At 44.0% G+C, this 27,069-nt stretch overlaps 1 long non-coding RNA gene across 1 annotated transcript; it reads left to right on the forward strand.

Moving 5' to 3' along the window:
- The first annotated feature begins 899 nt into the window (after positions 1-899).
- On the forward strand, positions 900-26,468 carry LOC146891571 (uncharacterized). Its single transcript, XR_014997017.2, has 3 exons — positions 900-1,012; positions 25,078-25,202; positions 25,704-26,468. It is a non-coding gene; the product is annotated as an uncharacterized LOC146891571 (long non-coding RNA).
- The last annotated feature ends 601 nt before the right edge of the window (positions 26,469-27,069 follow it).

Here is a 27,069-nt window from a genome sequence, read left to right on the forward strand (position 1 = left end):
ATTACAGTTATGAAGTAGCAACAAAAGTAATTTTATGGTTGGGGGGGTCACTACAACATGAGGAACTATATTGATGGGCGGCAGCATTAGGAAAATTGAGAACCACTGTCTTAGAATAAACCAAGCACACAGAGAGTTGGGAAATGAGGCACAGCAGTTAAGATGAAATAACAGGCTTCCTGTAAAGGGAATGCTTGCTCATTCGCTCACAAATATGTAATGTATATCAGGTGCCTACATTCTAGAATGCACGACGTCAGATACAAGGGTGGATACAGGAGTGAGTAACTCACTAGGATGAAACTTTTAAGACAGTTTTAGCCTTGCCAGAAAGAAAAAGGATCATAAACGGTAGCCCATAATCTTTATTTATCCCTTAACTATTATGCAGATGAGAGGAACTCCACTAGCAAAGGAAAAACTTGACCTGGGTTGATCAAACACAGGCAGGAGCCTAGGAGAAGCTCAACGCAGCCTTTGAACTTGCCCCGGGATTACTGTTCAATTCACAGTCTGTGAATTTGGGCAAAAGGCACATTTCTCATTTGTAAGGGAGGATAACAACTCTGACATCATCACACTCCTTGCATGACTTGTAAGTCCATAGGAGTCATTAAAGGTTTTGTTAAGAATAACAGGCTGTAATGTAGCTAATAGCTTTATTAAGTAGGCTATAAACTGCAGCTTGATAAAATTATAAATGAACACATTCTTTTATGGCTGCAGAATGACTGCAGATCACTCATTCAAATGGGTCACCTGACCTCACTTCCAGAAAGTTCTTGGAACTTCTTGAATTGTCAGGCTGAGGCTTGAAGAAGGAGAAACCCCTGGATTCCTGAGCCATGGTAACCTCAGGGGATCCAGGTGCTTGGGCATTCTCGTTCCTGCTTGCCCGTGAAGAAGGTTGCTCAGCCTGGAGAAGCCGTTCAAGGAGATGGAATGGAAGATGTTTGGAAGAGCGTTAGACTATGAGGAGGCAGTCTTGTCTCTCCCAGATACATCACCTAAGGTCAGTCTCTTTACACCTGCCTTTGTCACAGAGGTCAGTCCCTTCTCTCTTCCCTTGGTCACAAGGGAGAGCTGGAGCCTGAGAGGTCACCACCTCCTTCGTTCTGTCCTTCCAAATTTGTTTCTTCTCTTGGCTCTGAGGATTCTAATGTTGCTGGAGTGAGTGGGAAGCGAGAATCGGTTCTGAAGGGGAACGCCGACAGGGCTCTTCTGTTTGAGCATGAGTTGTTCTCCTGACCAGTCACCTAGCAACCTTCAATTCTCCACTTTCATCAGGACCACAGCTCAGCAAGTCCTTTCCTTTGTCTGTGTTTATCACTACAAAGACTTAATCTTCCGAGTTATAGGTCTGGCTTAACACCCCCACCAAAACAAACAAACAAACAAAAGCCTATCAACGTTGAGTTTGGGATGCATTTCAGGTTGATGTCTGTAGAAACTGACAGATGCCTAAGTACAGCAACCTTTAGACACTAAAGGGAGAATAGTGACCGGATGCCATAGCTCTGTCAGGAGAAGAGATGTTCGACAGAGAGATGCTTATGTGCACCCACCTATTAGCGTTCAAACTATTGGAACAATGACTCTCAAATAATTAAAATCACTTCAGTATTACCATTCTGGGGGAAGGAGAGGTTTGAAGCCCCAGCTCTAGTTTGAGAAAAGATTTGCTTTTCATACAGCCCTGAGAACTTACTGCACAGTTAGATTAACATGTGCATATTGTCAGGGCTTATACTGCTGCAGTGAAACACCATGACAAGAAAGCAAGTTGGAGAGGAAAGGGCTTATTTGGCTTATACTTTCACACTGCTGTTGATATCGAAGGGAGTCAGGACCTCAAATCGGTCAGGAATGTGAAGGCAGGAGCTGATGCAGAAGCTATGGAGGGGTGCTGCTTACTGACTTGCTATCCATGGCTTGCTCAGCCTGCTTTCTTACAGAACCTATGACCACCAGCCCAGGGAAGGAACTACCCACAATGGTAGTCAATATTGATGGGCCCTGCCACATCAATCACTAATTATGAAAATGCCTTACAGGTCTGCCTACAACTTTATCTTGTGGAAGTTTTTTTTTTTTAAATGAGCTTTCTTCCTCTCAAATGAATCCAGTTGTGTCAAATTGACATGAAACCATCCAACACAATTGATGCCTTGTCAGCTTGACACACAAACACATCACTGTTAAGCTACAGACTTTCCTTTCTCATTCATCCCCAAGATGAATATTAAAAATATTAAAAATACAAATAACGAAAAATCCCACAGTATTTAGAAATTCAAACAAATTAAAAGTTCGGTCTCCTTTAAAATGCAAAGTCTTTTAAAATTCAAAATCTATCAACTGTGGGCAACTGCAAAATCAAAAGTAAATACTTTCCTGCTTCAAGGGGGAAAAAACAGGGCATAGTCATAATCAAAGCAAAGCCAGACTCCAAAGGTATAAATACTCAACATCCAATGTCTGAGATTCACTTGTGATCTTCTGAGTTTCTCTAAGGGGCTTGGGTCACTTGTCCAGCTCTGCCCTTTGCAGCACACACTGCTTGTCTTCTAGGCTCCAGCTGGGTCCACTCCAGGGCTGCTGCTGTTCCTGGCGGTCATCCCACGGAGCTGGCACCTCCAATGCTGGGGTCTTCTACGGCAACCAGGCTGCACTTTCACCAATAGCCTCTCATAGACATTCTTCACGGTGTGAAACCTCAACTTCTCTGCATGAACCCTTCAGTCCTAAGCCTTTAGCTGCCATGGAGGCTGCACCTACACCAAGGGCCCCTGGCCCCCTATAGTGCCAGCCTCCATCTGTACTCCATGACTCCTTTTCATCTCAAAACCAGTATCACCTGGGTGACTTACACTACCAAGTTCAGCTGCCAGCACAAAGTACAATCTTGACCTTATCTGGAACTCTGTTAACTCTCAGGAAACATTTTCCAGAAGATTTCACCTCAGTGGTGCTGGTCTCTTCTTAATTGCTGCTAATTTCTTGGCTTCAGCTGACCAACATCGAGTGTCCCAGCAAAGCAAAGGTTTCACTTTAAAAGTTCTGGGGTCTTGTTGATCACAGGTGAATCTTCAGTCCCAGCTAACCAGAACCACAGAATCTTAAATCAAAATGACAAATAGCTCCAGTGGAGTCTTTGAACTTCCTTCTGAACTTCACAAGCCAGATGTCTTCTGCATTGCTTTCAACATTCTTATCTTCCAAAGCCCTTCCACAATCCTCTCCAAAACAACATGGTCAGGTCTGTCACAGCCATTCCCCACAATCCTGTCTGTACATCGGTTCCAATTTATCTTAGTTCACGTTTCTATGGCTACAACGAAACACCATGACCAAAAAGCAAGTTGGGGAGAGAAAGGTTTATTTGGCTTACACTTCCATATCACTGTTCATCATGGAAGGAAGTCAGGACAGAAACTCAAACACAGCAGGAACCTCAAGGCAGGAGCTGATGCAGAGGCCAGAGAGGGGTGCTGCTGTCTGACTTGCTCCCTATGACTTGCTTAGCCTCTTTTTTATAGAGTCCAGGACCACCTCCCCAGGGATGGCACCACCCACAATGGGCTGGGCTCTCCCACATCAATCACCAATTAGGAAAATGTTTCACATACCTACAACCCAATTTTATGGAGGTATTTTTTTTGACATTCCCTCCTCTCAGATGGCTCCAATTGACTCCAACTTTTTTTTTAAGTTGACATAAAACTACCCAACACACATATTTCTTGACTTTTTATGTTCTCTTCTCTTCTCTTTAAAATTGTGACTTACTGCAAAAAAGGCAGAAAAAAAAAACCCTAGCAATCTTTCTCTCCCCAGATTTGACCAAACCATATATAAACCTCTCTTTTCCTCTGTCAATTTCTATTCCTACCTTCTTTGAAAAGACAGAGAAGCTATGTGGGTGACCAGTTTGTTGATTGGAGTGCCCTGTTATAAAGACTCTACAAGAGGGAAGAAAGAGGTCAGGAAGGATCCTGGCGGTAGAACTGGGAGTTCTCCCTTACTTTCCTAACAAGAAGCAAGACCCCCAGAAACTGTCCACAAGCCATGGGAGTGGAGAAGAATTGCTGGGGTATGTAGGGTAATGGGCAGTTGGCGAGGGAGAAGGAAGTCTCTCCATTTAGGCTGTGTCTTCCTTTGGGGAAGATGAGTCATTTCTTAAATGTCATGTCCATTATGCAAATGAGGGAAACTCTATAGGGCTAGGTCGTATCTAGTTTTGTTAAGCCATACCATTTTGCCATCTGGGTAGAAAAAATTGTGCCCTTTCTTTCTTTCTTTCTTTCTTTCTTCCTTCCTTCCTTCCTTCCTTCCTTTCTTTCTTTCTTTCTTTTTCTTTTTTTTTTCTGTTTGGAGTTTACTTTCTGGACCAGGTTTGTACTGGGGCTCCAATTCCTTTCTGGTTTTGCAATCATGGCCTTCTCCCCACACTCAGGTCTGAAGTCCTCAAGGAGAGCTGTGCTAGGAAGATGAAGAGTAATGGGAGAAGGGAGAAGGACAGGGACCTGGAGCATGGAGGAAGATTATTCTAGTTAGCCCATTGAAATGAGGGCTGTAGAATTTGGGCATGAAGACATGGATAGTGGAGCACATCCCATCATGGGACTGATAAAAAGGGGGCCCCTGGACAGTGCAATGCTGGGCTTAGTAAGTGTTTTCAAGGAAGAGATGCAAGGATGGGCAATTTTCAAGGATGCAAGTTCAAGTATTATTTCTGTGTGGTCCTTCCCTGTGCTCATTCTGTGGAGAAACCTTGGGATGTCATACTCATTGTTGTTTCCCCGCTGTGAAAGACCTGGCAGCGCTTCCTAAGGGAAAGTCAACTGGAGGAAAATTGCTAAGATGCCAAATGAATGTTTGATTCATTGATGCCTGTGTCTTGGGTACACATTTGGCATTGATTTCAAGGAGGAAAAGGTTAAAGATTATAGCTACAAATGAAAGAAAGGTACATGAGAATATTTAATCAAACCCATGGAGAACCAATTTTTGAGTTTTTGCCAAAAAGGTGATCATGCATCATAAATCCATATTCGCTTTTTAATTGGGATGCAGTGTCTCGTTTGCACCAACTTTTGCATAGATCCAGGGCCAAGAGCTTCTCTGACTTTTGCTGACAATTGTCACAAAATGTGTTTGTCATTTGCAATAAAAAAAGATTCATCCAGAATATACCAATTTGTAACATGAATAAGAAAAACCCAGAGACAGATATTGGGGTTCCCACCTGAAAATCATAAAAACAAATCAGCCAACCACTAGAGACACCTTTTACCTTTACCAAACTTTCAGACCAAAGGGATGAGATCCGTGTCCATGAATCCTCAGACGCCACACCCCACTGAGTTTCTGTTTTTATATTCCTCTCTCTGTCCAGCATTATGGCTTCTGTCTCCACCTCCATAATTGAGAGATTAAAGGCTTGAATCACCTTTGTGTGAGCTCTGTTTCTCTTTTCAGACAGATTTAAGCTTGTGTAGCCCAGGGTAGCCTTGAACTCACAGAGATCTTTCTGGCTCTGTCTCCTGAGTTCTGGAATTAAAGGTGTGTGCCACTACTCCCTGGCCTGTATGGCTGACTAGTGTTGCTGCTTTGCCCTCTGATCTTTAGGTAAGCTTTATTTATTAAAACACAAATAATATACCATTATACTTCCCCTTTTTGTCTAAAATTTAAAAAGAAAGCTATAACTAACATTGTATATAGAAAAACTGTATACACTAAGTACAATAACTATATATAATATATACAGGCAGTAAATAAATCAACAATGTCTAGTCCATTTGCATTGGACAAATTCAGAGAAAATTCTCCATATTTATCCTATCTTGATGAGTCCAAAATGTTGTACCTAATTCACTTTCTATTCTAATTTGCATTATCAAATTATCTTTTAACATGTCTGGACCTTTTAGACCTTATACTTCTTCAGTGAATTTCTTTTCTGAGTCTGGTAAACAAGAAAATTCTAACTATCTAGTCTTCAACTCTCTTAGAGACCCAAGAAAGAAATAATATTAACTGAGTACACAAGAAATACAAGCAAGAGACTTTCAAAAAATGTGAGAAGTAACAGGAACAGCTGGCTGCCTGGAAAGCCACCCAAAGTTCCTCCGCAGTGTTGGGGCATCCATCTTTGACCTACAGGCCTAGCATATCTAACAGACTTTTCTTTGAAGCAGAATATTCTAAAGGACTGTCTCTCCTTGTCTTGACAATGTTTGACAGTCACTTTCTTTTGTGTCCTGGTTGTCCCGGTTAGTATAGCATACTGTCAGCAGTTGAGGCAAGGGCATTTCTTGGTTTTTATTATTCATGCTACACCAATTAATCTCTTCTAAAAGGCTTTGTTCTTTAGTGGTGTTAGTTGTTAGTTTAAAACTTCATGACATAATTTCATTTCACCCAATTATATGCTAATGCAAATTACAATGACAAATCGATCAAGAATACTTAGTGGCATTCAGAGTCTTGATTTTCTTCAGTTTTATATTAATAATAAAAAATAAATAATCTAGATAAAATAAAATACATAAAGTTTTCATTAAAATATTTTCTGTCTAGAAATGATATACTAACCTATAAACAATTATCAAGCATAGAAGTATATATCATACTAATGTAAAGTTCTATGGGTAACATAGAATAGAAATGAGTTCAACAAGGGAAAAAATTTTAAAAATTTTAATTATATTTTTATTTTATTTTAATTATACTTATTTATTTTAAAAGTAAAAAGTTTGTAGTGGCATTTCTGTACATTGACTTGAGTAAGTTTCAATTATTTAAACTTCCAAAGTAATATGCTCCTTGATCTAAAAATGTGTAAGAAGAATTACACAATTTTTCCAAAAATTCTAGGAGTCCCAGAACAGAGCCTTGTTGTGTAGCACTCTGCCCTGGGGAGAAGACAGGAGTTTGGAAAGGGAAGGGTAAGAGAATGGGTACCTGTCCTTTCTGCATTGTTCCCCGGGGGTGAGGTTGCTCCTTCTCTGGACTGGACCTGACTTGTCAGGGTGACTTATCTGGCTTTCCAAGAGACTGTGAAGTAGATGTTCCCCACCCCCAAGGGCAAACACTGTATTCCATGACAGACTCGCTCAAGCTGATGTGACAGTGGACGGCAAAGGTGTGTCATCGGCTCCCCTCTGTCCTGCAGTGTATTCTACCAGAGAGGGGATGGTGAGAAAAGTTTTTTTTTTTAATTAAAAAAGAAGTTTAAATTAGAGAGATGATAGAAAAAGTATAGAAATATGTAATAGGAAGAGTGGGCTGCATCCCGCCGTCCCAGATAGCTTAGCCCCTGAAACAACCACCCAGAAATTGTATTAATTAAATTACTGCCTGGTCCATTATATCTAGCCTCTTATTGGCTAGCTCTCACATCTTGATTTAACCCATTTCTAATAATCGGTATCACCATTTGACTGTGACTTACCGGCATGAATCTAACTAACGTCCATCTAGGGCAGGAAAACCCTTCTTCCTCCCAGAATTCTGTTCTGTCTACTCTGCCTACCTAAATGCAGCCCTATCAAAAGGCCAAGGCAGTTTCTGTATTCAACCAATTAAAGCAACACAGAAACAGAAGAACCTCCTACACCAGAAATAGAATAACCAATCCGACATCTACTCAACCCCAGTGCTGAAACATTGATAAAGTCATCATTTGGATGAAAGATGTAGTTTTACAAAACTGCGAGCTGCTCTGTAGAGAACACGTGGCCCATCCTGTCGCCTGTCACTCTCCAGAGCCCTAGGAGACCCTGAGTGGAGTCTAGTTTTTTCCTGAACCAAGTGCCGAGGCTCACGTGGGCCTCTCAATCCCCATTGGTGGAGATTGTTCCCCTCTATGACCTCAGCCACACTCTGTTAGTGCTGCCTACTGGGCAGCTCACCCTCCTTCCTGCGGGTCCCCACAGTCTGGCTCTTGGTACTGTGTGTTTGCCAGCAAAGTATTGGACAGGAGGTACAATGAGTTCTCTGGGACAAGCGAAAAGCCTCACCTTCAGATGTCAGTTCCCAGCTTACCCCAGGAGTTATTTTCCGTGGTACCGTTCTTCCAAGGACAGGCTGTACCTCGAGTGCTAATGCCAGAACTGGCATGGCAGGAAGAAGTCAGATGGGAGGAGGTCCTGAGCACCCTCCCCCCGTACCCCAGACAGATGCTGGCAACCAACAGGACACCCGGTAATGAAAGGACTTTGTAGGCAGCATTACCCATGTAGCTGCCACGTCTCTGAAGGTGGAAAACTACAAAGCGTGACAGTGTGTTGTGGCATCTTGAAAAGAACTTAGTTGCTTTGCCCTTGGCTTCCTTATGATCCTGCGTGCCCCGTGTGATGGGAGACTGTCGAGGCTTTCGATGGGCAGTCTTCAAGGGGAAGTCTGAGGCCAGGAAGGTCAAAGCGATTTCCATTTGGATTATAAATCAAATCTCTCTTAAGAGTATTGTTGCGCTTTCCAGAAATTCCACGGCGCATGGGAACGTCCTTGTTCTAATGATCTCAGCTGGGTGTTATGACAGATAATGTCCAAAGGGGAAGGGGCTGTCCAGGCTTCCCAGCTCTTTGGAGGGTCCAGCCCACCTGGAGCTAAGCAGTCCTGTGGCTTTGGGCCTGTGGTTCGGAGCTTATTCTGTCAGGACCACTTGGTGGAATAAAGTTACTTATCTCATAGCAACTCGGATGTAAAACCAGAGGATGAAATCGGTGCAGCCAATGATTGAAGGCCTCCACTCAGGCCCTGCCTCTTACCAGTTCTCACTACCTCCCAGGAGAGCCAAGCTGAAGACCAAAACTTTATTTAGACGGGTTTGAAGGGTAATCTGGACGATGGCAGATGAGTTTGTATTTGTGTGTTATGTTTTACCTGGCTTTATTTTCTACTAAAGCAAACATCAGTGCATGGCTCCTCTCTTACCAATGGGGCCAGTGTTTTAAAACAGTAGATACCTGAAGCCACATTGAATACCAGGACCTACGTCACATTCCACTCCCCTCCCCCAATACGTAAACAGTATGTTAAAGGTGAATTTGTAGGTTGGACATTGTAAGAGATTAGCAACAGCAATTAATAAATTTGAGTAATTATGTACTGTAACAAAAAATGATTTAAGACTTCCAAGATTGTTTCTGATATTTTCCGTTAATATTTTTGGACAATGAGTAACTGAAACAATAGAAAACAAAGCCGTGGATCAAGGAGTTGGGGCCCGCTGTTGCTACAACCCAATAGATACAATGAGAGATATTTGGGGGCTCGGGGTAATTTCTAATTGTGTAAAAGAATGCTGTAACCAAGAAGATTTTGTTTCAGAGTAAACTCCTAAAGAGATGAGGAAAATCACTGAAGGTCACACAGAACTTGAGACAAAGTCTGAGGAAGGCAAAGCTAAGCCCTCGCCATCCCATGAAAACCACCCAATGTGAGCTTCACTGTACACAGGCAGAATGGAGGTCACCCATCCCATACCAGTTTCCCTCTTGCAAGCCCATCCCAAGGAAAAGGGGTCTGTAGAGTTAAAACAGTGCAGACAGCACTAGGGAAGTTCTACACATGAGTGCTAGGCTCCATGCTGATTATGTCTAGCTTCCCTGGCTGGAGCTGGGAGCAGAGCCCCCGTGGGCGAATGCAGTTGAGGCTGGAGCCACTGAATGAGGCAGATGGGCCAGCAGCAGGCTCACTTTGGACTTAAAAGCAACCACATGGAGCTGGTGAGGAGTCGTGCTTCGTCACAGGAGTTCAACTGTGACCCTAACCTAGAATGACCGAGATTGTCTTTTTCTGCTCATGGGAGGGCTGCTTCTAGGAGCGTCCACCCTCAAAGGGACACAGTAGCTTACATGCAGGAATCATTATTGTCAACTCGTGTGCTGATTCAGTCAGGGTTGTAGGGAAGGAATGTGCTGTTGACCCTCACAGATCTCCCCTGGGAATGCAGCATTAGCAAGACAGATGCATGTCAGTCTCTCCTGAGATAGTCTTACCTCTCTTTTTCAAATGCTAGGGACTAGAGGGACAATGTGATCTATTTTAAAGTCACACAGCCAGTGGGAAACAGAATCATCTCCTATGTGCCTATTCATGGGCCCCAGTGGAGAGGCACATCAGGAATAGTGAGGGTACTGTCTTGATAGAGATGTGAGATTTATGCCCAAGGATCAGAGAGAGGGCAACACATTTTTTTTTCCTCTACTCTCAGGCAGGTTTTATGTTTCAAAAGAATGGTTCAGTGGGCTTGTGTCTGCGGCTTGTCCTCACTCATTTGCTTCTAACTTAGCTTCTCAGAGTTACACAGGTAAAAGCCAATGATAGTTAGGCCTGCTAAAGAATTAAATTTAAATTAGGGCTTCCACTGCATGCCTGTGGTTTCCATACTACTGCACAGCTGGAAAATAGCAAATAGGAACAGCAGGAATCAGAAGCGGTGCATACGTCCCTTGAAATTCTTTCCAGCCAGAAATACAGGCTGCCAGCACACTTGCTAGAAATCCAACAGATGTTTGAAGATTTAAATAAGAAATAAAATTGAGAATGTAGACTGAAGTGGAAAATTGGAATAGAATTTGGGCATTTGAAAAAAAAAAATTAGCAGCAAAGACGGTATAAACCCTGGCAGAGGTGGTAAGGCCAAAGGAAGAATTATGTACATTAATGGGAAATGAGCAAATCCAAGAATAACAAACAACTTTATTGAGTGCTTACTATGTGCCGAGTTCTAGCTAATGGTTTTCTATGAATTAACTAACTCCTTTAATCTTTGAACCATCCCTGCATGAGCAAGTGGAAGCCTAGAGAAGTTACATCTTTATTGTTCTCACCTGTGGTGGGTTATTTCCCAGTTTTCAATGTAGACTCCAGGGTCACATTGCTACGTGTGTTTTCCTTCAAGGTATAAAGTCTCTTCAGCAGTCAGCTAAATACAGAAAGTCCGCTTCCCCTAGGTCCCGGGCTGGTTCTATTGTCCCTCTGTTGACTTCTCAAGTGATGAGGGGACAAAGTGACCTTTGTAAACAAGATGCTTGCTGGTGTAGTTGACAGCAAAATGAAGCCAAACTTAGAAAGCTAAATTAAGGGGGAAAGTTTTGTGCCTGTTTGTCAGTCAACGTTTGGCTTTTGACAGTGGCATTGTTGAGGAACTGTTAACTTCTTATTGAAAAAGGTTACCAAAATCCTCCAACTGTTGACGGTAGCCTGCTACTGCTCTAGGTTCAGAGGAGTAATTCATTCCCAAGCCTCTCGTTCCCTGCTTAGTACAGCACCTCTGGAAGACAGCTGAATACAGGCGTTAATACAGATGTTAATACAGATGGGATGATTAATAGTGTCAACATGATAGGATTGAGAACCAACTAGGAGACAAAATTCTGGACCTGTCTTGGAGAGAGTTTCTAGATCGGGTCACTTGAGGTGGGGAAACCCACCCTAAATATGGGTAGCATCATCCCATGAGCTGATGTCCTAAACTGAATGAAAAAGGGAAAACAAATTGAGCCCCAGCATTCATCTCTGCTTCCTGACCATGGGATACAATGTGACCAGATACCTCTTTCTTGCTGCTGAGTTTTCCCCTGCCTTGATGGACTACATCCTCTTGAACCGAGAGCCCCAAATAACTCTTTTCCTCCAAAGTTGCTTTTGTATGTTTCATCATAATAATGATAAATGTTATTAATAAAATGGGCTACTGAAGTATTCATGGAAGAGCAGGGGGCTCAGCAGAGGGGATCTGGGGTATGGGTAAAGGCATCAGTGTCTGAAGAGGGAATGTTCCTTCCAGTCAGGCATGGGAAAGGAGGAAGTTAATGTAAGGTGATGGATGTTCCCTTGAGGAGATGAAGAGGGAACTAGTTCTAGCTCAGCTGGTCTCAATTTGTGGGTTGCAACTCCTTTGGGGGATCACATATCAGATATCCTGCATCTCAGATATGTATATTACAATTCATAACAATAGCAACATTACAATTATAAAGTAGCCATAAAACAATTTTATGGTTGGGGGTCAGCACAACACGAGGAACTGCATTTAAGGGTCTCAGCACTTAGAAGGCTGAGAACCACTGCTTTAGCTGGCAAGTTATAGTTCCTTGGAGAAGTAAGCTCCAAGGGCTTGGAGTTAACATCAAGGGCATGAGGTTTATAGAGGCTTAAATCCTGTGGCAGTGAGAAGAAAGCCACTCTTGTTTCTACCGTTCATGTTCTTATGCGAATCCAGGCTGCCAGGCACCAGATGTGTGGAGCTTGTTGGGGGAGGCACCTTGGGACTGGGTGAAGGAGAATTTGTCCTCCTTTCTGGTGCCGGTCAAATTATGGAGGTTATCCAACTGGAGGTCTGCCTGCCTTTCTATTGATCAGGGAGAGATGATAAAAAGAATAAGGACCAAGTAGACAGAGCCATCCACTCAGCAGGACTCCAGAGGTCTTCAAGGAGAAGATGTGCATCCCTCCCCTGGTCCTTTCCCAAGTGTCTTGGAGAGTTCAGGCGACTCATGGTGAATTTTCAGTCACAGAGTAGTGCAGTAACTTCTGGGGGAGACAGAGAGACTCTGCTTTTGTTTCTCTGCAGAAGCTGATAAATAATTCAAGGCAATGTTAAGTCACCCAGCTGTGCCAGAGCAACCAGCTTGGAGCAGAAATAAGGGAACATCACACTGGGTGCCATGGGAGTAAAATCTCAAAAGAAGAGTCCTCTCTCCACTTTGTACATTCCTGGCACTGGCCTTACTGATCTCCCAGGGAGCTGGGCTCGCTTTTAGCCAAGGGGATGAATGTCTGCTACAGATAGGTCCTGGGAGAACTGCAAAACTCGGGCGGAAACCAACATGAGAGAAGATGCCAAATGGTCTCTCTTGGGCGTTTGCACTCTACTGAGAGAACAGATGAGGAGTGTTGCTAAGGGTAAGGAGAGGGAGGAAAGAAGGCTGCCTAGCAGGGAAGGCCCAGGACCTGGATAAGCTGCTCAATTGTCTGTCCCCAACATGACCTTGTGGCTTTCACTTCCTCTAGGAGACAGTCTCTTCCCCAAGGGCAAAATTCTCTTACCAAAACCAAGTGAGCAAACACCCACGTTGGTCTAGAGTTATTGATTCTCAGAAGTCAAGAGCCCTCAGTACAGTGGATGTCCATCTCCAATAGGAATGAAGCCTCTCCTCTAGATAGTATATCAACTATCTAGATTGGAGAGATAATAATAACAATAACAATAACAATAATGGGTTTGGACTTTGCCTTCCAATCCAGCTGTCTAGTGTATTAATTCATGACACCAAGAATGCCAGTAGAGTCCTGTGCCACTGCCCTGCAGAGTTGTGTGAAGATCCTGCTGTCACAAGACACTCGCCAGCAGAAAACAGTCCTAGTCCCATGTCTTGCCACCCAACCAAGTTCTCTCCCTACTTCCTTCATCCAGTGAAAGAATGTTCCAGTGAGTCACACATCAGGCTGGTGCAAAACATGTCTGTGTCAACTAAAGGAAGTGTCAGAGAATAGTACGTTCAGACTGTTTACAACATTGATGCAGTTTGATAAAGTGTTGTAATAGTAACTTAGTCATTAGCTGATCTGAGGAATGCCAGCAGCCCAATCCGGATCTTTCACAGGATGCTGATCGTCGCCGGCCTGCGGTGACATTCTCCCAAGCATACCACGAGGCAATGGCCCAGAGTGTGCAAAAGCTCACAATGACATTCTTAATGTCAGCTGCTGTGATCACATTATCACCACTTGAAGAAACTTAGCCATATGTTCTCATTAAACAGTTGGCTTCATATCAGTTTTGTAGCCAGGTGTCGTTTCCCTTTGTTTTATCAAAACCATGCTTTTAAGGGTAGAGAAATGGCACCCAGGAAATCGTGTGTGTGTGTGTGTGTGTGTGTGTGTGTGTGTGTGTGTGTAGTGATAGTTCATTTGTAGTTCAATAAATAAAGCTTACCTGAAGATCAGAACAAAAATCAGCCATACTATTTACCTTTTCAGTCTGAAGATTTCATAGAGGTAAGAGCTCTCTAGTGGCTTGGCTGCTTTGCCTTTCTGATCTTCAGGTTGAACCCCAATATCTGTTGCTGGGTTTTTATTATTTGTGGTATATGTATGTGTGTCTGTGTGTGGGTCTTTGTGTGTATCTGTGTATGTGTTTGTCTATTTGTGTGTCTTTGTGTATGTCTATATGTGTGTGTATCTGTGTGTGGGTATATCTGTCTATCTGTATCTGTCTGTGTCTGTCTGTGTGTGTTTGTCTGTGTGTGTGTGTGTGTGTGTTGGTGTCTGTGTGTCTGTGTTTTTCCGTCTGTGTCTGTGTGTGTGTTTGTGTCTGTCTGTGTCTCTGTGTGTGCCTTTCTGTCTGTGTGTCTTTGTGTGTGTGTGTCTTTGTGTGTGTATGTGTGTGTGTCTGTCTCTGTGTGTTTGTTTGTATTTGTGTCTGTCTGTCTGTGTCTGTTAGTGTCTATGTGTGTGTCTGTCTTTCTGTGTGCGTTGCTGTGTCTCTGTGTGTGTATATCTGTGTATCTTTCTGTGTGTCACTGTGTGTGTGTGTCTGTTTGCCTGTGTGTTTGCGTGTGTGTGTGTGTGTGTGTGTGTGTGTGTGTGTTGGTGATAGGTACATATTCCTACAGATTCCTGTGTTTAGCTCCTTAGTCCTACTGTGATATATCAGGACTTTGGCAATGGCTAGGTTAGGTCACGAGGCAGAGCCCTCTGAATGGGACCAGAGACTTCCCAAGCAGCACAGAAAGCTCTTCCAGTCTCTCACCACACAAAGATACAGTTAAACAACAGCCTGCAGTCTGCCAGGAGGCCCTCAGTTGAAGCCTGTCAGGCTGGCTCCCTAATCCCGGCCTCCAGCTCTGTGAGAACCTCCTCCGCTGTTGCTTAAATCCATTTACTTCTCCCAGGCCGAGGAGACTGAGACATCTGGGGAGCACAACCTGAGAAGAGTCACCGCCTCCTAGACACAGTATTAGTAACCACATAGGCCTACTTGACCATTTATCAAGCAAAGGTACCCATGGTGTTGGTGGGACTTAAGAATTTGAGACAATAATAAAACAAATAGAGCCCATTCTATGACCAATGTCTATTTATTCCAAGTTTTGTTTTTTGTTTCATTTTTTTTCCAGGAGTGGGGGCCTTTCTTGCTTGTTTGTTGTACATTTTGGAAAATGTGCAATCTGAGGAAGAACAACATAGATTCATACAATATAACAAAATATAAGGTAATGTAATTGCTAATATATTGACAAGAAAATTAGTGAGTTTCAAATACAGGTGGTAACTCTGAAGCTAGGGACACAAGAAGAACTTTACGGGTTCCTCTCTTCCTGATGGCAGCTCCAAGGGGAACTACTTCAGTTTAGAAGGAAGTGACCCATCCAAAGGTCTTACCCCTCTGCCCACCTTCAGGCTATCATGAAATGCATCATGTGACGGCTGTCTCCATGGAGATCTTAGGATACCTAAGGTGGCCTCTTCAGGCTTTGTCCCAGCGACACTCTGAAGATCTGGTTGGGCTAGGGGCTGCTCTTGCCTAGGGTTATGAGGCAGGGGGAGGCAGAGGCCTCTATAGTTGTGGTGTCTGGTGTATGGGTGCCGAAGATATGGGGATGTCCAAAGCTGCCTCAGTTTCTGGTTAAATGGGTGAAGCAGCGAAAGACCCTGATTACAATCGCAGCAGCAACCTCCTATTCTTTGGATATGGTGGACAATTTTGTCTTGAAACCTATTCTCTTTTGGCAACTCCGCCAAAAGAGGTAGATTTCTTCTACCTCGGCTCTGCCAGCTGGAAATACCCCGAGTGTTTCTGTTTCCTGTGCTGACCCTGACAAAGCAATGGCTAACTAATTAAAAGTTGTAGGTAAATAGCACCTTAGGGACAAGACAGGTAACTGCACTCTGCCACACCGACTGTGTCTCGTCAGCCTTTGCAAACCAACCTTGCTCCATTCTCAAAGACACGTCTGTGGGACACTGAGACTGTCCTGGCTACCACATCAGTGATTCAACATGGCACTTCCTTTCCCATCCGGAGCAAGGACCCTTCCACATCTCCCCTTTCTGCAGCCTCACTCCTGCCTTTTTCTTCTGAATTCTCTTCTCTAGCCTGCCCCAACTGCCTGTATCATTCGCCCCTCACACCCATGCTTTGGCCTTCCCTGTTTTGTTTTTTTTTTAAGGCAATCTGTTTTTTCCCTTTCTGTTGCCATCTTTTGATTGCTAATTAGGGGACAAGTCCTAAAATCAATGGGAAGATGGGCAGCATGGTGCCCCAGGGAGGAATTTGCAGTTTAGCTAGTCACACACAGCCTGGCACAAGGACCAGCATAGGAAAGGAGTTCAATAAAGGGTTTTGAGAGGTGATTATGGAAAACAAAGGAGGAGCTGCCACTTGGGAGCTGGGCTAAAAGCACATCAAAATGGTCCACATGCCAACCTTCTTCCCACCTTCCTCCAGCTCTTGCCTGTTTACTTCATTAGAAAACAATCTTTTTGGTCTCTTTTCTTGGCCCCATCCGCGAGGCAGGAGACAAGCTGCATGGAGTCTCATAAACTAGGAATAGGTCTAGAGCTTGAAGTGCCCAGGGCTTTGGAGTAAAACTGCATGACACAGAGAGGCATCATTGTCATCTCCTGAAGCTGCTGCGAACTTCATGGAAACAGCGCTTGCGGCATCCTGGAGCTGGTTCCATGACTTCCTCCTCCTCCTCCTCTAATTAAACCTGTTATTCTTTGAATACCAGCTTCCTTCAAGTTATGGGAGCCTTCCAAAAGAAAGTTCTTCCCTGGGATTATTGTTTCTATGCTGAAGTCATACTCCACAGAGAAGAGTTTCCATGACTTGTTCTTTCACAATCGCAGTCCATCTAATAGGCCATGAGCACTTAAACCCTTACTTTCTGCAGAGAAGAACGCGAGTTTACAAAGCAATGGGGTGGGATGCATTCACGGAGGCATCCTCTAGCCCACCAACTTGACCTGAATAGGAAATTGGGGAGGAAAGGATGGGGCATTTGTTTTGAGATGCAGGCTGAAATAGCCTACGTCAAACTGGGCATGGTGGCACACAGCTGTAATCTCAGCCCTCGGGTGGTCAAGGTTGGAGGATGAGCATAGGTTCAAAGGCAGCGTGGCATGCATAGAAAGACCCTCTCTCGAAATCTAATCAAACAATCAAACTGTAAGTAAACAAGTACATTTGCCCTGAGTGGATGTGCTACGGGAAGCAGTTGTGCCGGACCTACCTGTGCCTCTTTAGTTGGTCACTCAGACCGAGCTATGATTAGTCACAAAGTTATAGAAGCATGCCTTTCCCTTCACTTAGTACAGCCCTGGCCCGGGGCACATGACGCGGAAAGAGAAACATAGGCTGAGCTCTGTCCCCACTCACTCGCTTGGCAGGAGCTGAGGTGCAGTGTTCCGCTTGGACACTTGTATTTGGAATCCTGTTCAGTTATCCAGAAAGAACTGGCCCAGGCAGTGCCTTGTAAGATGTGGACACTTACAGAACCACCAGGCTGTGTAAGCTACCCAGCTAAGAAGAGGACTCTTGCTTGTTATAATCTGAATCTGGATCATAACAAGAGAAGCAGCAGAATTAGGGAAAATGGAAGAGAGAGAAATGGGATTGGACAAAGCAGAGAAAGACAAGGGGAGATAAACAAGAGGAAGGGAGGAGGGGAAGAGAGGAAGAGTGGGGAAAAAAGAAAGAATGATAAAAGATTATTCCATAAAAGTAGAAGTTATTTCAGGGGAAAAAAAAATCCTCACTAACTGCTTCCAACATTTTTGGAGGATTATAATGGACAGGCACATAGATCCTGTCTTAACCATTCCACACTAAAAAACAGGGGGGAGGGGCATAGCAGTTATACAGATGAATACATGCATGCTTGTATTGGTGTGTGGGTGTGTCTGTACGGAGGATGAGATGTGAGAGAGAGAAAGAGAGAGAGAAAGAGAAAGAGAGAGAACTATATGTACAACTTTTAAACCTAAACAAAGAATGAGAAACCTGTATTAACTACAACACATTAAAGCTTTTGTTTCTTAGACCAGGGCAGACGCTGAAGGTGGGAAGCCTCAGCTAACAGGGGAAAGTGTAGCTTGCTAGTGTGGGCATCCTGGTCCATGAAGAATCCATAACAAAGAAACTAAGAAGACATTGATTTTCAGGCAAGGTCGAGATGAAGAGATGGGCTGGGGCCAGGTTTTCAGACCTTGCAATATTTTGCCTTCTGGGCGAGTGTCTGTAAGCTGATGATAATGATGACAGTTGGCCGCGAGCCTTCACGGATGCCTTTCCCAAGCATTTGCAGACTTAATGAATCTATAGAGCCTCCCGTGGGCCAGAGCTGTTTGTTGCGTTAGTACTAAATTACTACCGCAAGGAAATGAGGAGGGTCTAAGTGAATGGTGGAGACGCATGATGAAGACAGTCTCAGTTTGAATTCTCACTTACCTTGCTTGGAATGGTTCACCCAGGAGGGGCAGGGCAAAGAGTGGGGGCGAGTGTGAGATTTCAGGAAAGAGGAGAGGATGCTCCAGGGGAGTCTTTACTTCCCTGCCCTGGTGACTGTTTGACGATGGCTTTCTGAGTCTACTACCTCTACCTGTTGATAGCAGGTGCTCGCCTTACCATATAGCTGCCTAGAACTGCCCCCAGGATGCTTGAGCTACTCAAACTCTTCAAATTTATGCATCCAGTGTCTCCAGAAAGAAGGTAGATCATTCTCCCAAACTCCTTTGCAGTTAGATACAGGCATTAGCCAGGCCTCTTCAGATGGTCCAGGGAAAGATATTGACTTTGAGAGTCAGGCATGATGGCACAAGCTTGCAATCCTAGCACTTGGGAGGTGGAGGCAAGAACATCAGGAGTTCAAGGCTAACCTTGGCTAAATAATGAGTTTGAGATCAGCCTGGGCTAGCCCTTTCTCAAGGAATCAATCAGTCAATAAAAAAAAATAACACTTCGATTTGATTGAAAGCCCAGGAAATGAAGGCTGGGTAGACTGCTGATGGGGGTGTTAGAAAGAAAGTACTTTGTAAAGGCATAGAAGATAGGGGAGACCCAGGAATTGCTCTATTGCTGGGTTATAGTAGCAGGGGTCTCCAATGACTATGACGGGGGTTTCTTGATCTCGTTGAGAAGACTCCCTGCTATGGCATCTAGTAACCAAGACAGTGAACACACTCAAGTTTCCTTCCATGGCTTTTACTATTGTTGCCAAGAACTCAGTAATTAAAATAAATATTTTACTATAACATATTAGAGACCATTTGAAAAAGAAAAAAAGTGCTTATCCTTATTTTCAGACCAAAGATATGTAGTGCCTGAGAAGCATAGAGCCATCTATCTACCTGAGTGTATCCAGACTAAAGCCAGCCCTGGGTTTTGGATTCCTAGGTCAGTGGGGTTTTTTTTTGTTGGTGTTGTGTCTCTTCTACCACAAATCCATGCCCTTGTGAGGAGAGTCATGTTTAAGTTAGATTCAAATGATCGTCGACGATTTTTAAGTACATTCAGTGTCTGTCGTTAGTGAACTTGTTTTACTAAGAGAAGCAGCTGTAGGCAGGGCAAGGACGGCACAGTGGCTCCAAGGGCAATAACCAAAGGTCTCTGAAAAGATGGAGTAACCAAGATAAATAAGACAGTTGGGAAAGTGGGGAACCCACGCCTATGGTCCTACCACTAGGGGTCTGAGCTGGAAAAATTGCCATGTGCTCAAGGCCTGACCCGCTAAAAGCAAGTTCTGGGTTATCCTGAGCTATAGAGTCAGATCCTGCTACAACCAAACACACAAATACACGAAAAAGAGTTTAATCCAGAAGTTTATATATTCTAGTGCAAAATAAAAATTAATACAAGATCTATGATGAACAAAACAGAAAAAAATTAGACAAATCAAGATCAATATTACTGATTATTTTCCTTTCTTTTTAGACTGATGTCTAGTTACCTACCCTCTCTCTTCAGGAAACATGTGCATAATATTTTAAAAATAAACGAACAGCACAGATTAAGCTACCTAAGTGCCCATTCGGACATTCAAAGCCAACTGTCTCACGCTTCCTCCTAGAGTTAATGTACTTCGGCAAAATACACGCCAGCATCTTCCTGGGAGCATTCCTGAGCCCACAAATTTGGATTAGATCAGAATCTCCGTGTCTAAACCTGTCTGAATTTTGTAGAAATATTAACTCTGGCTGAATCGCTAAAATAACAGAGGGAAGAAGGCCAAATTAAATACAAAGAGACATAAGATCAAATTTTCACAAACCTCTGGGCAGATGGCCATCCAGCGTCTGTGAATAGACACCTTGGTAAGTCAAGGATAGTGTAATTAGTTCCCTCTGACACTTTGTGCCAGAGGCAGAGGTAGCTTTTGAAACAGTTGATGCTTCTTGTTACAGTCCCTATGACATAGGAATTCAGAGGAGGAAATGCCATTGGATGACATTCCTTGCTAACAATGACAGAGCCACACAGCTCAAGCCTGGCTGTAAACAGCCCCAAGACTGGGAGCTTTTTGCTATACAAAGTTCAGGGAGCTGAACGGTTGTCCCCAGGATGTCAAGGCATCTGAAGATCATGAAGTTTAAGGACAGGCCTTCCCAACAAACCGTGAGTACAGCTGGAAGGAAGGATCCTGCTCCCGTTTGATGAGTTGAGAGTAGGAGGAGAGAAGGGAGTGGATTTCCAAAGTGTAGTTCCTATACAATGGTTCAGAGCCACCTAGCAGGGTCTACCATGTTATAACATTTGTTCAGTCCCCAGGGACAGTCTCACCCATGTTCCTTACACAATCCTGGATGTTCTACCATGTTAACTCTTTTGCCAAGTTTCCGAATACAGGTGGGGAAACTGAGGCCCAGTTAAATAATTTCAACAGTAAAGCTGAACTAGACTCAGATTTTCCAGCCCTCTTTCTGTGTCTTACAATTCTCATTTTCAAGGCTCATTTCTGGGTCTTATAGTCATACAGTGGAGAGTTCATGTTCCACACAGCCCATGTGCTAAAAGTTAGCATCAGTTTTCAGGTTGGGAGACCGTCCTGTGAAAGGCTTGATGTGGAGACCAGAGGTCAGAAACAGTAATTTGAGAGCCCGAACTAGTTTTCAGAAATGTTTTCCCCCCCCCTTTTCAAGCGTTTGGAAAAATTTGAACTTGTCAACATATTTTACGATAAGAATTTTCACAAGCAAATCCAGATTTCTGGCTTTTCTCAGAAAATTCCCTGATCAGAACACACTGGAACCATTTTCACACACGGCAATGATTGCCTGGAGTAGGCGGTGTAACGGGGTTCTTGTGAGAATGTGATAAAATGCACAGGCATGTTGTAAGCTACTCAGTGGCATTTGGGACCTTGAGCGCATCCATTGTGGCATTACTTACACCATTGGCAATGGCAAACATCATAAATCTGCCTTTGTTTCTCTTCTTTTCCCTTCTCTTCCCCCTTTATATTCTCTCCACCCCATGTCCTTCCTCCTTCCCTCTTTCTCTGAATTTATCCTTTGCTTTTGATTTTCTGCAGTACCCTTTACAGCTATGCCACTTGACTGGAGCTGTGGACCATCAACCCTGTTTCGAAACACCCTGTTGCTAGGGCCATTTTTACTCCTTGAACTTTCTGTCTAGACAGGAAGCAAAGTTGGTGTCTCATACTATGGACCGTGGATATAAATGGTAGGCTTTCTGAAACAAACTTGTTTATTGTTATTGAACATGACAAAGGAATTGGTCATCATAAATTTTTTCTAATTCATTTAAAAACATGTTTATTCCAAGCCTAGCACTACTGACCAAATAGAAAAGGTTAACTCAAGCAATTACTAAGAAGTGAACACGATTCAGCAATATTTCAACAACTAGAACCTTGGCAATATGCTCACAATCCCTCTGTATTGTTTAGCCTACCAATCACTACCCTGTTCCTCTCCCCAAAGATAATCAGTCTCCAGATTCAGTTTTAGCTATGTACGAACTTTTCATAAATTGAATATAGAGTGTATAACCTTTATTTTTCAATTATCTACTCAATATTATGTGTATATGAATTGCCTGAGTAGATACACACGCACCATGTGCATGTAGAGCGTGCAGAGATCAGAAGACAGGGTAAATCCTCTGCGCTAGAGAGCTGTAGAGACTTAGACGGTTGTGAGTCACCATGTAGGTCTTGGAAACTGAGTCTGTGTTGTTTGTTTGAGTTGTAGACATCTTAACTGCTAAACCATATTTCCATTCCCAGAGTGTACTCTTTAGTATCTGTCTTTTAAAAAGTCATATTTTATTTAGTACTATATATGTTAATATAGTAATAATAAGTTGACGAACATATATTATTAGTTGAAATCTGCATACATTTATACAATGTATTTTGGTCTGTCTACTGTTACATTTTTCTAAATCCCCCTAGAGTTCTTCAGTTCATTTCCATCCCAATTTCATATCTGTTTTTTTCCTTTGTCATTAATAACTAATCCCATGAGTCTAATTAGAGTTTCCCATATATGCATGGATATGGGGCTATCCATGAAGGCACGGGACACCTACCATTGTCCATGTCTCTAAAGCAGAATGCCTCTCCCGTATCCAGAAACCACCAATAGCTCTTTGCCAATGGTGGAGTCCTGAGCCGCCTCCCCACTCATGCTGAAATTTCCACTGTCTTAATCTTGGGCAGGAAACCTCAGTTAGTGGGAGTTGATGCATTCAAAGACACATTATAAGCAGAAGTCAGCATTGCATGGTTCTCCTCCTCGTCTGCTAGCTTGGCTTCTTTGATTTAACTTTATATTTATAGATTCATCCCTCTTTAGAACAGTTGAATGCAACATTTCTTTCTATGAATATTCCACAATTTATCTACTCATTTTGTTTCCAAATCTGAGTTTTTCTTTCTTTAGGGTTTTCCCCATAGGAAAGCTTGAGAGATGATTTTGCCTGTTGACAGTCTATGTGGGAATGTTTTCCCAGACACCAGGAGAGAGCGACGTGGGAAGAAAAGCAAAGATAAAATGTGGACGTGTGGCTCCCTGCGTTTTGTCAGGGGCTTAGGAAATGCTTTTCAGCATGGTCTACCAGGGGGAGCAAGAGGTGGAAACATTTACCCATAGTCCATCTGCTCTGTCCCTCAGTGGTCAAGGACACTGCCGTAAGGGAAAACTCTCCCAGGTGCTTCGATTTTCCTGAAGAATTGAGAGCCTAAAGAAGCTGTATGGCAGGAAGTAAGTTGCTAGAGCAAAAGTGAGCCCTAGAGCATTTTGAAGTTGTGTAAGAGAAACACCTATGCCTTGGCTTTGTTGAATAATGCAGTAGTGAGCATTCTTGCACGCATCTCTTGGTGTGCATGCCTATATATGTCTGTTAGATGTATTCATAGGAATTAAATCAGTACTCCATAAGGTATTCACATATTCAACCTTAGGAGATGCAGTCAATAGTTTTCTAAAGTGGTTGCAATTTATCTACGCTTACACCAGACTCAGGAAAGTTGCAGTTGCTTCAATATTTATGATGTCAAATACCTTTTTAAAAATTATACTTAAAAAATAACCAGATATCAACCAAATTAAATACAAAAGTTTTCCCGTCTTTTTCTCTTTCTTTTAATAGTTTCAAATAGCAGAAGATTGTTGCCAGATTGTGTCTTTAGCTGTTGGGTTCTCTTAGCCCCACGCTGCACATCTGGTCATTTGATTGCTATGTCCCAGCCACAGATGCGCTCTTGGAGTCTGGACTGTGGGGGTGAGAACAACAACTTCACACTTGACCCCAGAGACAATCCAAAGTAAACAGAGAGAAGGGAACAAGACCGTAAGAAGAAGTTGCCAGAATGAACGATTGTCATTTATCAGGCAATATCCCAAGGTTTTGACTAACCTGACTCGCTCCTGTGATACAGAATCTCCTCCTGTGTGGAATATAATTGTTCCTGCAGTAATGTCCAGGGTTCCACTTTCCTTTGCTTGCTTAAAGTCTCAAGGTCCCGGCTGCCTGCAGCATGTGACCTCTGCTAGAGAAACAGGAAGGGAGACCTCTTTCCAATGTCTGTCCACCAAATTCCCTTTCTCCTAAGTTTCACCCCAAGATGAACCCCACCTGCCTCCAATGTGACCCCTCTCAGCAGCCCAATGCTCCCTCCAGAAATTCTTCGGCTTCTATAGGCGTGAGAAAAGTTGCTCGCTATTGGTTACCTCGGCCTGCTCTTCAAGAACTCCTCCTAGAAGATACAGAAAATCTAGAAAACTGTGCTCAAGGGCCTATGCCTTCTAACCACCTCTTCCAAAGACAGCCAGTGGAGCTAGAAGAAATAGAAGGAATTCCTACTCCAGAGGCCACTGGCTCCCTTGTTCCTCTTGCTCTGTGGCCTTCAATGGAATGGCCATGCCACTCCTCAGCCACTAGAAGTGAGGGTTCTCCAGCCTCTGCCTTATGCTTTGAGATACTCCAGCCTACTTGACATCTGAGATGGGCAGTTCCCAACTCACCGCTGGCTCATCCAGTCCAGCTAAGCTAGGCCACCAGCGCTTAAACCCACTGTGTGATGTCCTGGGTGAGAGTCCTCCATCCTAGACAGCGTTAACTCGACTGTGGGTTCAGGGAGAGCAAATGACCCCAACATCCTGCACTGATGAGTATTACAGGTGTCCTTGCAGTACCACTAGGGATTTTATATTTCATAGATTCTAGACCTATCAACTGAGTTGTTTATGGGAGATGGGCAGTGATGGCGGTGGGAGTTACAAACCCATCTACTGTAAGAACAGCCAGTATTTTCTGCTCGGCTTGCTATGTAGCCTGAGCACTCTCCAGCTTGTTCACTTAACTCATGGATGTTTTTGAAGCAGCTGCAAGATTTGGCTTGTTTGACGCCTATGCTCTTGAGTGCAGGTTTGGGACGTGACGACATGATTGAGGGGACATCCAAACACAGGCAGTTGGCTTTTAGCGACCAACCTCCTATAGTCACCAGGTTCCTATGCCTAGGCAGGCAGCCAGCTGTGGATGTTCATTTCCCAGCAGCGCGCCCTAATGTGCTTTCTTTGTGATTGTAGCTCCCACATTTGCTGTCTTGAAAATGTCACGAGGAATGTGGGGTGGACCTGTCCAGATCCTGGATCTGCTCCCCAGGGCCTGCACGGACTGCAGTCAGAGCCCGTGGGGTAGTTCAAGCTGTCAGGTAATAAGGAGCACAGCCCACGTGGGCTCTTGTGTTTTCCAGTCTTGGGTCCAGCTCCATCACTCAGCAGATGAGAACTTTTCACAACGTATTTCAACACGGCAAGGCTCAGTTTCTACATCTGAGCCACAGGTTAATGATAATTCTGTTTAATAGCAATTTTATAGGGTTTGATAAGTCACTGAAACGTAAAGCAGGGAACAGTAAGCTGTAGTAGGTGGCTTTTACTGTTTATAGAAACTTTGATTTTTTTTTTGAAACCCTGAGGTTAGAGCATACAGAAAAAGATTCAGTTTTGCCTTCTCCAAGCCCTTGCTCACTTATTTCTCTTCCATTCACTCTAAGAGATCTCCATTGTCACCATGTAAGCACAGAGCCCACCCACAGCATGGTTGAGTAGGAGGGCACTGTGATGCCTGCTTTCCTCTCAGCCTGGGTTTCCACTAATTTACCCTCCTGCTGGCTTACTCTTTCCTTCTTCTGTTTGTTTTTGCTGCTCAGGTGCTGAGAGATTTAAATGCCCAGGATAGACGGGGTTAGGCAACATCCTGAGGCTAAAAGAGCTCACCTTTCCAGAACTGAAACCAGACAGACACCTGTTTCTGAGTCTCTGCAATTAGCCCTTTGACGGGTTAGCCTTTCCAGAGTGCGCTGTGAGCCAGCCAGACGGTCCGATAAGGACCTCTGCCCCAGATGGAGAATATTAATTTCCACAAAAGACACGGTGCATTTCATCATGAGAACATCAGGAAAACATCCCTGAAGAGCTGGCTTCCCTTGCCAGAGCTGTCTCTCAGTTCATGCGAATGGCAGAGGTTTGGGGCCTTGGAAGTGCATCTAACTGAGGTTAAATCTCACACTTCCATTGGTACATTGACTCTTCTTGAGGAAACATCAGAATTGCCTCTCCACGGAGGCTTCTCAATATGGCCTTCTGTCTCAAAATCCTTTCATGAGTTAAAACCGCAGGACCAAGGATATGGATGGGGACTGTCATTCTGAGACCATCACTCTTTCTACGTCCTGCTGTCAGCTATCCAGGCCAAAACCAACCATCTCGATGGCTTCTCAGCTGAAAGACTTCCATCCAAGGGAGTGGTTCTGAAAACGCAAGTTTAGAAATCCACAGCCCCAGAGAAGTTAGGGACCAAGGAGGACCCTAAGTGGGATGCATGGGTTGCCCTAGGAAGGGGCAATAGATAAGATCTCCTGGGTAAACTGGGGGCAAGTGGGGTAGAGGGGAGGGGATGGAGGATACGAACATGAGGAAATGGAATGATCAAGTTGGGGGAGGGATAGAGAGGGAGAAGAATGAAAGAGATATCTTGATGGAGCCACTATAGGGTTAGGGAGAATACTAGTGCCAGGAACCCACAAGGATGACCCCAGTTAAGACTCCTAGCAGTAGTGGAGAGGGTGCCTGACCTGGCCTTCACCTGTACTCAGAATGGTGACAAATCTAATTGTCATCTTAGACCCTTCATCCAGCAACTGATGGAAGCAATTGTAGAGATCCACAGTCAAGCACTGGCCTAAGCTCCTGGGGTCCAGTTGAGGAGAAGAGGAGGGATTGTATGAGTGGGGTAGGGCCAATGGGGTGTCTGGGGGGGGTCAATATCCTGACAGGAAACCCACAGAGACAGCTGACCCAAGTTCTTGGGAGATCATGAACTCTGGACCGACAGCTAGGGGAGTCTGCATGGGACTGAGCTAGACCCTCAGAATGTGAGAGTTGTGGAGCTCGGTCTGTTTTGTGGGACCCCTGGCAACGGGACCAAGATCTATTTATCCCTGGTGCATAGCTGGCTTTTGTGGAGCCCATTCCCTATGGTGGGATGCCTTGCTCAGCCTTGATGTGGGGGGAGGC

The sequence above is a fragment of the Myodes glareolus genome, chromosome 15 (assembly GCF_982192425.1).
Source record: "Myodes glareolus chromosome 15, mMyoGla1.1, whole genome shotgun sequence".
Classification (NCBI taxonomy): Eukaryota; Metazoa; Chordata; class Mammalia; order Rodentia; family Cricetidae; genus Myodes; species Myodes glareolus.